We start from the raw sequence: 12,969 nt of genomic DNA, 5'->3' as shown, positions 1-12,969 counted from the left end.
AAGCTGCATTGTCTCTGACGTGCTTGGAATGAGAGATGGCAAACAGATTGGATATGAGCAGGGGGGTGTAGTGAGGACAAGTGAGCAGTTGGGACTGAGACCGAGTCTGCAAGCTTGGGGGGCTGGGAAAGATAATGAGTTCTGTCCGGGATATTCTGAATTTAAGTTGTTTAGGGGACATCCAGTTCATAATGTTCAGTAGACAGTTGGTGATTCAGGACCTGAAGGTCATAAGAGAGGTTAAGTCTGGATAAGTAGACTTGAGAATTGTTTGCATGGAGATGATATTTGAATCCATCTGAAGTGGAGTGATCACCAAGCAACCAATAGTGGGAAAAAGAGGGTTAAGAAGAGACCCGCAATGAGGGGTGTAATCTAGATGAAGGACCAGCAGAGGGAACTGAGAAGGGCAATACGGGAAAAGCCAGAGAGCAGTGTATGACCGAGCAGAAAGAGAGTGTCCGTGAGAAGAGGATGATTAACAGTGTTACAGATTGCAGAGAGGTCAGGAAAGAGGACTGAGAGAAGGCCATTAAATTGAACTATTATGAGGAGAATGAGAGAAGAGGAAGGAGAGCCATATTTTGTTCATCTTGCTCAAAGAGTTTTCCCTATTGAAAGGGAAGAGAGGTTGAGGACTATAACTTGAAGGGATGGTCCAGTCAAATGAGCTTTTTTAAGGATGATGGAAAAGTGTAAGCATCCAAAAAGCAATCACTGAACAGAGAAATAGGCCCTCATAATTATAGTAATTTATTGTTTGTTTCTCTTTGCAATTGCCTTAGCTTTTGCTTTGAGTATTCATATGCTTTTCTGTTCAATGCATCTATGTTAATTATTGATATTGATTCATTATTTCAGGAACCTTTAAGCATAATGGAGTTTCTCTGCTTGTCTCTTTTTCTTGTCTGTTTTTTATGATTCAGTCTTGTCTGAAATCATGATTGCTACTCCTATTTCAAATGGGCTTCTTGTAAGCATTATTGTATTGTATCTCATAAGTATTGTTCAATTCAGATTTCTGATCCATTCTCCTCCAGGCTTCTATTTTATTGGCAAGTTCATGTTCCCAGTTATGATTGTTCATTGCATATTTATTCCCCTTAATCCACTCAAAATTTTTTTCCTCTCTCTGTGTGCCCCGCCCAGTACCATGTTTTTCTTTTTTTTTCCTTGGGGTTATGAAAATGACTTATTCATTCCACTAAACAGATTAACCACATGCTCTTAGAAATATAAATGTGCCCAAAAAAGTCATAAAATATTTGTTTTCACTGTATAGTTTTCTCTTCTGGCAATGACATTAAATGACAGTGCAGATTTGGCACAGATTAATTAAAAAATAGAATTGCTTTACATTCCATTCAATAACTGAAGAAAGTACAGAGGGAGAAATTTACCTAACAACTTTGATTTCTAAATGACAAGATTTGTTTCTGCCCCTCCTTTCTCATCCTTACCCCTTCTCATTCAGCTTCTTTACTTTTAATCCTCTCTGAAACTGGAATTAGCTTTGTTTATATCTATTGGAATCCTCATCTATCCCATCCTTTAGGAGCTTACAACATATACTTAATCATATATGTATGTATATATACACACACAGAGTAAGATATATTTAGGGATAAACAGGAAATAATTAACAGAAGAAAGATATTATAATCGGAGAGCTAGGTGGTTCAGTGGGATAGAGCTCCAAGCCAAGAGTCAGGAAGACCTGAATTCAAATCTAGACTCAGACACTAAATAGTCAGTCACTTCAACCTGTTTGCCTCAGTTTTATCATCTGTAGAATGAGCTAGAGAAGTAGATAGCAAACCCTTCAATAAGAAAACCCCAAATGGAGTCATAGAGAGTTGGACTCAACTGAAATGACAGAATAAGAACAAAAGGAAGGATTCCGCTAAAAGATGGTGTTTTAGTTGGGAGTCACAAGGATCCAGGGAGGTCATTAAGTAGAATGGAAGAGTATTCCAGGCATGTCAGAGAGCATCGCACTGGATCTTGGAACAATACCCTCCTTAAACCTTCTTTTTCTCTGTCTGGTTTTTTTATTTTTATTTTATTTATTTCTTATTTCTCTATGGACTTTAATGTATTTGTATACTCTGGATGTGTGTATGTTTGTGTGTGCATGTTTTACCTTCCTTTATCTAGTTCAGATAAGAGTGAGCAATATGTGGGATACTTGCCTCCCCCCATTACTTTCTTTTTTTTTTTTTTTTAATGAAATTCCTTTTTTTAAAAAATATATATAGCTTTTTATTTACAAGTTATATGCTTGGGTAATTTTACAGCATTGACAATTGCCAAACCTTTTGTTCCAATTTTTCCTCTCCTTCCCCAGATTGCAGGTTGACCAATACATGTTAAATATGTTAAATATAAACTAAATACAATATATGTATACATGTCCAAACAGATATTTTGCTGTACAAAAAGTATCAGACTTTGAAATAGTGTACAATTAGCCTGTGAAGGAAATAAAAAATGCAGGCCCCCATTACTTTCTCCAAATTTTTATACTCCCTATTTTTTAGTATGTATTGCTTGATAGTAAACTCCTCCCCTGTTTAATCCTCTAACTTTCCTTAAGATTATCAAAGGATAAAAATCTACCCCTAGACCCACTGCCTGTTTAACTTTATCTCTTGTCCTTAAGGATATTACACCTCTGAGAGGATATTTGTTACTTCTCCATTAGTATTGAATCATTTTATCTAGTTATATCAGTTTGGTCAAATGATCAAACCTTTTATGTTTCACTTGTCTCTTCTGATTTTCATTTCAAAACTTTTACTCTTTTCTGACCTTTTCATCAAGAATTCTTAGAAAGTCTTTCTTTAATTAAAAGTGTATTTTTTTCCTAGGTAAGATTACACTCAGTTTTGAATAAGTCCTTATCTTTTTTTTCTTTTTGGAATATCATACTCCATGTTCTTCTCACTTTTATGGTAGCATCTTCCAAGTTTTGTATGATTCTAACTATAAAGCTTTGGTACTTGATTGAACTCTTTCATTTTGAATGTTTGCAGCAGTTTTTCTTTAGCCCCCATTTTTAAAATTTTCTCTGACATTGCTGGTAGTTTTTGTTTTGGGATTTTTTTCATGAGGTGACCAGTGAATTCTTGTTATTTTCCTTTTGCCTTCTGGTTTTAACTTTTTGAAATATGGCATCCAAACTTCGGGGGGTCTTTTGGAAGTGATTTTTCAGAGAGTCCATTGGTTCTTAGATGATCGCTCCTTGACTTGTTTATCTAGCCTTATTTTCTGGATTAGGGGTTTGTACTTGGGTCTTCTCTTGTAGATTCTGAGAGTGGTGGCTGTGACTGGACCTTTTCTTCTGAAGGAATTGTGTCTCCTGGCCCAGGCTTCCTGAGTATTAGGTTATTATACTTTAATCTCCTGCCATTACCAAAGATGGGGAATGAGGTCCCTGGGCAGCCTCCATCATGCTAGATACTAGTCTAGTCCTGGCTCTAATATAAAATAGGGCTGGTTTGCCTCTTGCCTTCCTCCTCCCTTGGCTTATCTCCCTTCCACAGGGTTTGGGTGGTCTGTGTAGCCTTAGATTGATGGGAGAGTTTGTGGTTGAATCTTTTTGGTTGACTTTATCATTGTTACTTCTGATGCCCTTTAGAGGTAGGCTGTTGATTAGGCAATGGGTTTCTTCAAGTCCTTCTACCTTCTTTTCATAGCTCTTAGTAATCTTGTCAAGAGTCTCACTATTATATGTTTCAGATGATAAGCTTTAAGTATGGCCAAATACTTAACTCTTTTGTTTCTGTCAAGATCAGCAAAGTGCTACATCTAATTTTAATTTGGGAAATTAAAAAATAAATCAACTGTAAATATCCCAGTAGATAAAACATGCTAGGCACTAGTTCACAGAGCTACAACCTGGGTCTCTAGTGGCCTGTCATGTCAGGTATGACTCTTTAGCTAGAAGAGCTGTTGGATCTTGGGCAGCATGGCAAGTCTGGTTCAGAATTCAGGAGGCACATTGTCTGTAATTAGCTGTGTGCATGTGCCACAGATAGATGCATAACTGCGTAGTTTTGGATCCTCCTCTTTAGGGAATCCATTGACAAATTTTCATACCCAGGATTGACAGACTTGTGGGTTCTGGAGGAGGGGATTGGGATGGTGAGGCCGTTCAGTATCAAGCAGACTCAGACAGAAAAAAGATGGTGTTGGTAAACCTGGGAAGAGAAAACTTGGGTGTACCTGCTCTATATGGCCTCAGAGAAACCAGTTGGTAAAAGTTGGAGAAAAGCAGGTTTTATCTCTATCCCAGAAAAAACTTCCTGACAGTGAGAGGTGTCTATCAAAGGGATGAGACGTGGTGAGCTTCCCTTCCCTGGAGGTCTTCAGATGAAGTCTGTGAAGGACCTCAGACATGTTGTACCTTCCTATTTCTACCTTCTTCCTCTGGTAACTTAAGGGCATGTATTCAGGCAGTATTGTTGTTGGGGAGCGCAAAGGAAATGAAGACCAATGAGAACTCGGCCTCCCCTGGACCATGGTCTGGTAGAGAAAGTGGAAGAAATCAGTTTAAAGCGTGACCTGGTTTAGAGGAAAGAAAGCCTAATCACTAGTGGAGGCTTTTCCTACCAGTTTCTCAGAACAGTTGTCTCTGTGATCACTTATTCTTCTGTTGTTTTCTGTGGCACCTTCTGCTGCTGTCATAAGTCCTACAGACTGTGTCTTGCATCTTTTCTAGTCCTTTGCTCCCTTTTCTAATGCTTATATGTGTCCACATACATAATTCTGTAATTTATAAAGGGCAACTTTAGCTCTTCAAATAGAAGCTGAATGTTTTCACACTTGGAAAAATCCCAGAATAAATCATTCTAAAAGTCTCATTGCGACACCTAAAAATCAGACGGGACAGTAGACAATGAGCAGCTTGAATTTTTAAAGAGCAATTCCTGTCAGACTAATCTAATTTTCTATGAAAAAGTGATAGGCCTGGTATACAAGGAAGAAATGATGTATATTGTCAGCTAATGTGGTTTTAGCAAGCTTTTGATCCATATGATTTCCTCTCACATTCTCTTTCCACAAAATGAATGGCTAATGATTTACCAAAATGTCTTTGTGAACAAATGCATCTACTACAAATGCCCCGAAGAATAGTTTGGGGGAATTTAACAAGTCAGCACCATTACAAAAAGTCTCGTCAGCATTATGTACAATATACAATATGTCTGGGAATCTTTGCTCACTAAAAACCATAATTCATCCTTTTAAACAGGCTAAGCAAATTCTGCCCCACCATTCTATTATTTTTTTTTCCCCTTTAAAGAATGTTCTTAACTTAATATTAGCTATGTACCATCTTTGTTTTGAAACTTTTCAAATACCTAGTTTGATTTTGCTGAAGATTAAACCAAATTAAATATTCTGTATTTCCCCAAAATATTTTGTTTCCTTTTTGCTTTCAAACTTTTTGTTTTGTGACTCCAGGAAAGATTGCAAAGCCATGTTGGGACAAAATCTCACACTTGGCTGATTTTTCCTTTTAGGAGCTCTTTCAGAGCAGAAATGTTTCATCTCCAGGAGATTCTGGCACATGCAGGTCCATCAGGGATTAAAAAGAGAATTCCATTTAGTCCAGAGTTGATTATTGGGTGATACCTTCTGCCCTTTTAATCCACTGCAAGGGCTGAGCTCTTTATGAGCTTTAGAGTTCCCCTTGTCCAGATGAACTAACCTGAGCTATTGATCCTTTTTGCGATGAGCTGGCTTTGGTGAAAACTGATGGACACAGTCATTCTCAGGAAGTGGTTTGAGGATGACCTTCTCTGGCATGGGAACTTGGGCCCTTGCCAGGATCTGCCCTTTCCCATCAAGGACTTTCCAACAGTCACTCCCATCTAGATGGGAATTCTCCTAAAGAGCTCATGTCACATTTGAGTCTCCTTCTGGATTGATGACTTGGAGATGACTCAGGTATTTGGACTTAGCCTTGGACCAGACCACTGAAAAGATTTCATATGGCCAAGAGTTTCTATCAGGCTTTATGAATAGAGCATGCACAAAATCTTAAATCAGAAGACACTTAGCCAGTCATTTAATCTGACCCTCCAGGCCAAGCCGGGGGGCCTTCTCCAGCATCCCTAATGGGCTTATGATCCAGACTCTGCTCATACAGGGCTCAGCTGGGAGGGGAAAGGAGAGAGGGCTCACTAGTCACAAAACTGCTTATTTCATCTTTAGGGTGCTCTGTAATTCATGCAGAATCACAACATCTTGTGTAGAATTTGTAAGAATTTTTTTTTCAGTGCTCTGTTAGGTAGGTGGGCTATTAAATAATAAATCTTCAAGCATGTTGACCCCTCTTTCTTTTCCATCCTTCAGTTGAAGCATTTCAGTGCTAGAAAAATGGATTCTGGTCCCCAGCCCCTATGATGTGACTCTTCAGGCCACTTACTGTTTCCCAAGTGGACATCTGCACTGGTGCGAGCTAGTCACTGAAAGCAATTAAAAGGTAAGAAAATTGACTTTTAACAGCTGTTTGAGTGCTGCATGAGCTGGCCCTCCTTCCCAAGGGATTGTCAGCATCAACTCTGCTAGATGAAATTCCTTTCCATAAATATTTTTTTCTTGTGTTATGGAAAAGGAAGGAAAACTAGGTTCATAAAATGAGTTAGAATGTGTCAACAGAGGAGAAAGAATAATGACCTCCTCCTGCTATTTAAATTCTACAGCAAAACAGAAACACTTATTTTCCAAAGAGATGACATTGAAACCATGACACCTTCATTCTCCTATGACTTTCTTATCCCAAAAGGGTAGATTTAATAAGATATTCATTGATGTTGGTTTAGAAAAGTGACAGGTCTGCAAACTACCTTTTTTGACCCTCTGTACTTTTGCCTGATGCCACTGAACTTGAGGCCATGTTTCTTCCAGTTAAATTTTAGACAAGAGAAGGCAATTAGGAATGCCAGCCCCTTAGTGCTGGTTTTCTCTCTGTTGTTTAACATACTCAGTGTGACTTGTGGTCATAATTTCATAGAAGACTAGAGGCAGAGTGGATCATAGAGGGCTCACATTCACCTCTGTCTGTGTCTAAAAGATGGGAAACCAAGTGCAGTGATTTTCTGAGATTATGCTGCTGGCAGTCGTGAGTCAGAAGATGGACCTCGGGCTTGTGCCTCTGCAGTCCGGCCACCTTCCATCCCATCAGACTGTTCCTTGTGTTTGCTCTGAGCAGATGGGGTAACCCCGATCCTTGTCTCTTCTCGTTGCCCTGCTCTTCTTCTGTCACGGGTTTGGGAAGGAAGTTTGGTCAACCTAAAGGGTTAGCATGGAGGCGGAATTGGCAGTATGCAGTGCACTTGACAGCAAAGGGATCCTCCCCCTTTTTCTTTCCTTGCCTTCCCTTCACTGTTTTATATTGTAATATTTTTTACCCCCAACTGAATCAATGGAGAGGGGACTCCTTTAAGAGTTAGTTATATTTTTCTCTTATTAATTGGATTTTGTTTAGGTTTAAAGAATGAGTTTGTGTCAGGTTTGATTTAATAAAGTTTCTCTAATAAAGTTAGTAATATGTTTTCTCCATACTATATTATTTTTACTGTATTATTGTATTAAAATCCTCCAGAATGTCAGTTAAGGACTAGGCACATTTAATGACATTAGGATGAATTCTTCAAATCTGGAAATCAGGGAAGGACATTGGCAACAGCCCCAAAGTAATATAAAGCTGAATATTGAATAGACTTACTCAAGGATTGCAACTTTGGGTTTCCTGCTTGCAAGTGAAACCTGGTGCCTCATCTTTCCAGAATCCAGCCTTTTATTCTGGCCTGAAAGTAATTCTCATTGCACAGCTTGTCATAGAGTATTCTGTGTCACACTTGGGGGTCCCAGGGGAAATGCTGGATTTCTGCAGTCTTCTGTCTCATGTTCTCATGAGGTCGCCTGCATGGAAGCGAATAGATCACTGAGTGCAGTTCCTTAGCTGCGCTGTCAAGGGTACTCAGCTGATCCTGGAGTGATGGAATCACGGGGGTGTGAGCTGCCGGTTAGGAAGGTGGGCATCTCCCAATTGGCTTTAACAGGCCTTTCTTTTTCAGCTTTTTGACCAAAAACAAAGTCCAGCCACAAAGGACATTTTTCTCATTAAGACCAAAAACAATGTCCATCCACAAAAGACATTTTTCTCATTAAGCTAGGAGGGCTATAGGCCAAAGGCAAAGGCAGAGCTTTTGTCCACTAGGTTACGGAAGGAAAGCTGGATTTCTCCTCATTTTGTAAAGAAAGTATGCTTCATTGTTTCTGCTGATGCATGCGGCAAATTCCAGTGAAAGCTCAGACTGTCAGATCACTGCGGAATTGCCTGTGCCCTAAATAAACTCGGTGTTCAGCTCTGGGACTGAAATCCTCCGAGATGGCGGTTCACACCTTGATAATTCTGGACATCAGTTCTTTATGAATGATCTGAAGATCCTTTCCCCTCCTTACCATTGTCCTCTGAGGTACATTCTGTTCCAAAACACATTTGAAAATATTCAAGATTTTACTTGTGGCTTTCTCTGATGTCTTCTAGTGGTATAGAAATGACCCCCAGGTTCTTCAAGGTCTTGTTTCACAGTCCGTGGTATTCTGGGATTTCTTGGGATCTTCACGGACCAACTTAGCAATGGGCTATTCTCTGCTAAGAGAACAGAGGGTCAGAGAAGCTCATTATTAGCTTGATTATAAAATTATGAGTTTTTTTCACTGCAACAACTCTTAAAAACCGTATGTTGACTCTCAGGAAGGTTATTAATGGTCACTGGTGGTGAAGGGGTGCTCTTACCACTACCCCCCATATAAAATCACTGATCCTCAGCATATTGACAAGCACAATCTGAACTCCGCAGGTAAGAAGATCGGGTTTGTATTTGGACTGGCCTTTAGAGATCTCTGGTACAATACCCTCCATTTTCAGATGAGGAAACTAAGGCTCTGAATGATGAATTGAATTACCTGTGGTTGTGAAAGTGGCTAGTAGGAGAGCGGGAAGCTTCCAAGGTTGTAGCCCTCAACCTTTCATAGTCAGGCAGGGGCCATTCTTTTTGGTGTTTGCTTGTAGTCTTAGGGAAGGTGGAAATCCAATAAAAACTTACAAAACATTTTAAATATTCTGAATATTTGGGGTTTATGGTATTTCATCTTCCTCCCAGTTAGAAAAAGTCATCTCCATATTATAAGATTTCCGAGTTTAATGAAAATAGACTCTGCTAAGGAGATCTATCTTGTGAATGCTTCCATCCTTCTACTAAGGATGGTTTGTCACTGTAATGCTGAAACAGCGCCTCCTCCTCTTTGTGTCCTCCGCAAGGACAAAATATGTTTCAAAATTTAATTCTTCCTCTTCAGTCCTCCTCCACATCCCCACCATTTATCTCATAGGACTGACTAGTAGGTCATATTTTACTAATAAATGAGATCTGATAAATGAACCTGTCTCCTGATTTTTCTACAGTTCATTGTTTCCCATTCTAGCATAATGGCGTGGCTTTAAATGTTAACTTGATTTGGGGAATTTGTCTACAACAAATGAATTTGTCATTAAATGATGGCAAAGATGCAAATAAAAACTTAGTTTGCTATTTAAATTCAGGATTACATTAAGCCTCCTCTTTAGATTTCTGTATTCAAGTTATCTCTACACAGCAGAAGGGACAGACAAATGAGAATCTTATCAAAATATAATTTTGGACTTGTGGCCACTTGTCTGGGAATTTTTAGGTTATTGATCACAGTCCTTTGGTTGCTTTTTTTTTTTTTTTTTTTTTTTTTTTTTTGGGAAACAATAATTTTAGAACTTTTGTTTTTGCAAAATCTTTATTTCCTATTATATCCTTCTCCCTTTTCCCTGTTCATTGCTTTTCTTGCTGTAGTTTTGTCCCTAAAGTTCTTTTTTTTTTTTTTTTTTTTTTTTTTTGGTCTTTTGCCTGTTCTGTCTTAGAAACTGTAGGGAAAAGAATGCTGGTCTTTGAGGCAGAAGACCTGGGATCAGGCCAGCTTGGACACAGTAGGTTTTGTTTATTTTCTCTGTTTTCACTGCAGAGTTTTTCCTGCCCCGAATTACATTTGCAGCATGAGAAATACCTCCATTCAGTAGTCTGCTCACACTGTGCATGTAATGATTAGGTCCTGCTAGTCCTTTGCCACAGATTTGGTAATTAGATTTAGTATAGACTGACTTACAGAGATACAGGAGGGCAATGTGGAGCAGAAGAGAGAGAGTTGGACTTTCAACTAGAAGGATCTGTATTCAGATCCAGCTTCCAATACCAGCTTTAAGACCTGAGCAATTAAATTTCCTTGTTTGCAAAATGGGAATACTAATATCACTAACCTCACACCACTATTGTGAAGATTAAGGCATAATGTGTCATGAATACTTTAATCTTAAGGAGTTGTATAAATATCAGTTATTATTATCACTCATTTAAGTGCCTGTTTTAGGGGCACCCCCAAATTCTGCCCTGTTGCCTCAGTGGGGTATGGAGATGAGCCTGATTTCTTAAAGACTGATCACAGAGTGCAAGGCAAACTTCAAGCACCACATTGGCCACAGACTAAGGAGTGATTTCCAGAAGTGTGGGGAGGCCCTTTAGTCCCAGGTTAGCCACTTTGGGATAGATTCTTTATTGAGGGTAACCCATGAAATATAGGTGCATGTACACACATACACACACACACACACACACTCTCTCTCTCTCTCTCTCTCACATACACACAAGTACACACACTCTCTCACATACACACACTCTCTCTCACACACACACACTCACACAGTCTTACCATTGTTTTGCCCCCTTCCATTAACATGATGCCGATGTCCATGTGACAGTGTAAAGAGAGGGGCTAAGAATCATAGAGCTTTGTGACCTTTTCAAGACTAAGATGTTATTAGTTAATAACTGTTGATATTCTAACGTGAGATACGTGACCAGTGACTTCTGAAGGAAGTGATTCTTGGCAATCTTGACATTTTTCACTAGAAATGAAACCAGAAGAAAGAAGGAAGTTGCAGCCACATGGAAGGATGGTTTACGGGTTCTCCTGGGAATAGAAAATAAATTTGGCAGAGGCAGCAAAAACCCACCCTTTCTTGGCACATGTGGTCATCTCATATGATAAATATTTGCAAAAAGGCAAGTAATTCCGGCTTCTGCATGTTATGTTGCAGAGGTGGAGAAATTTTATGAATTTGATCAGACTCTCTGCCTTAAATTAACATATACTTTGTTAGTTAGTGGCTTCCATGAAAAGGTAGAATTAGAGAATGGTAAAACACACACACACACACACACACACACACACACACTCACATTGGGAAATACTGATTAGGAGTAAGGAATTAAAGAAGCTAACGACCAGTAGTTTCTATAGAAGCCTTACACCTCTGGGTTATAGAGATGTTCTCTAGGACAGAATCAGAACAGGCCAAGGGACAAGGAATGTCACCTACAATGTGATTTAAAGAAAACAACAGTATCTAGGATAAGAAAGGACTTGTGACTAATGTGCACATCATCCCTCAATAAGCTCCTTCTGCAAACTCAGCAAATTAATACACAGCTAGAAAATAGAACCAGAAACTTGTGTTTCATCTGTGTTGGGATTGCCTAGGATGGAAACTCCTTTAACAAGGTAAAGTGGCAGCTGTTTTGCAGCTTTTAGATTCTCTTGTCCGGAGCCCCGTGACCCTCAGTGAGGTGCCCAGAGCTGCTGTGTGTCAGAGGGAGGAGGCCCCCACCAGCCGTGTCACCAAAGCTCTCTGAGCCTCATCCTTCTAATTCACAAAGTGCAGATAAAAATGCTTACCTTACAACTTCCCCAGAGGGGAGGGGGTGTTATTTTTATTTTTATGTGTTTGTACGTTGTAAGCTATAAATCAATGTGTGGGAGCTGCCCTCGTGAGTTATTACCTTCTAAAGTGAGTTTTTGTATATGTGTGTGAAAACCTTAGAAACAGAGAAAAGGGTGCTCTGTGTGTGTGTGTGTGTGTGTGTGTGTGTGTGTGTGTGTGAGAGAGAGAGAGGGGGAGGGAGGGAGGGAGGGATGGATGGAGGTGGCTTCCATAAACATGAAGGTGACTTCTTCCTGGAGTCTATAGACTAGAAAAAGGTGAAATCAACTTTTGGTTTCTTTTGAAGCACATTGTAGCAGACAAGAGCAGACTCGTTCCTGATGTGATCATCATCCCTAAGTGATTCTTCACACTCAGACCAGTCACGGTTTTCTCCAAGGCCAGGCTGTAGAGGAAGCCGCCCTCGTTACCAGCGCCTTTCAGGGTTTCGGGTCCTGGTGCCAGAGAGCAGAATGGGCAGCTTGGCAGAGCCATGTGGGCCACACTGCCTCCTGCCAGGCCTCATGCCACGGGGCACTGACACTCCATTATATTTCTGATCTCCTGCCGGGAGCTCCTTCCACCAGTGCAAATGGTCACAGTTTCTCCTTGCCTTCTCTGTGCGATGTCCAAAGCGGGTCTCCAAGTGCACAGGAGGCGGTTCCTTCTGCTCCTTTCACTGATTCAGGGTTAACAAAGCAGTCTCCATCGTGAGCTTTTTGGTTCTTGAATAGAGAAGGGGGTTGTTCTTGTCCCACATGATACCTTTCCTACCCTGGTAATGTGATCACAGGGCTCTGAGTTGAATCCTTCTTTTCCTGCCTGTGCTGACCCTCCTCACCTGAGCCCTCCCCTCCTTTCTCACGTGGCACTGCAGTGACCCAGCATGCTGAAGCTGAGGCTGGCGGGGCACGAGCTCTGGTTTCACATTGAAACTTGGCATTGTTCTGTGTGTGTGTCTCCCACGTAAGGAAGAGCTTAGCTAAATTACTTGGAAATGGGCCTTTAAGGGAATAAATGTTTTCACCTTCCAAAGCTATGAAAATGGTCTAGACAACTTTCAAGAAATTGTAATCGCTGTCAGCGGAAGGAGGAACCCATAATGT

General features: G+C 40.1%; 1 protein-coding gene across 7 annotated transcripts in view; it reads left to right on the top strand.

Moving 5' to 3' along the window:
• The window catches only part of PEAK1 (pseudopodium enriched atypical kinase 1), a 252,118-nt gene that overhangs the window by 54,691 nt on the left and 184,458 nt on the right, over positions 1-12,969 (top strand). For 6 of the 7 annotated variants that reach the window (XM_031956806.1, XM_031956808.1, XM_031956809.1 and 3 more), the window contains exon 3: positions 6,364-6,493. The gene's annotated coding sequence lies outside the window, so the exon portion shown is untranslated. Of the gene's footprint in view, positions 1-6,363; positions 6,494-9,970; positions 10,037-12,969 lie in introns of all 7 variants that reach the window. The other variant, XM_031956810.1, reaches the window with a different exon arrangement.

Source organism: Sarcophilus harrisii, chromosome 2 (genome assembly GCF_902635505.1).
Source record: "Sarcophilus harrisii chromosome 2, mSarHar1.11, whole genome shotgun sequence".
NCBI classification, from domain to species: domain Eukaryota; kingdom Metazoa; phylum Chordata; class Mammalia; order Dasyuromorphia; family Dasyuridae; genus Sarcophilus; species Sarcophilus harrisii.
This window is presented reverse-complemented; position numbering and strand designations above follow the sequence as displayed.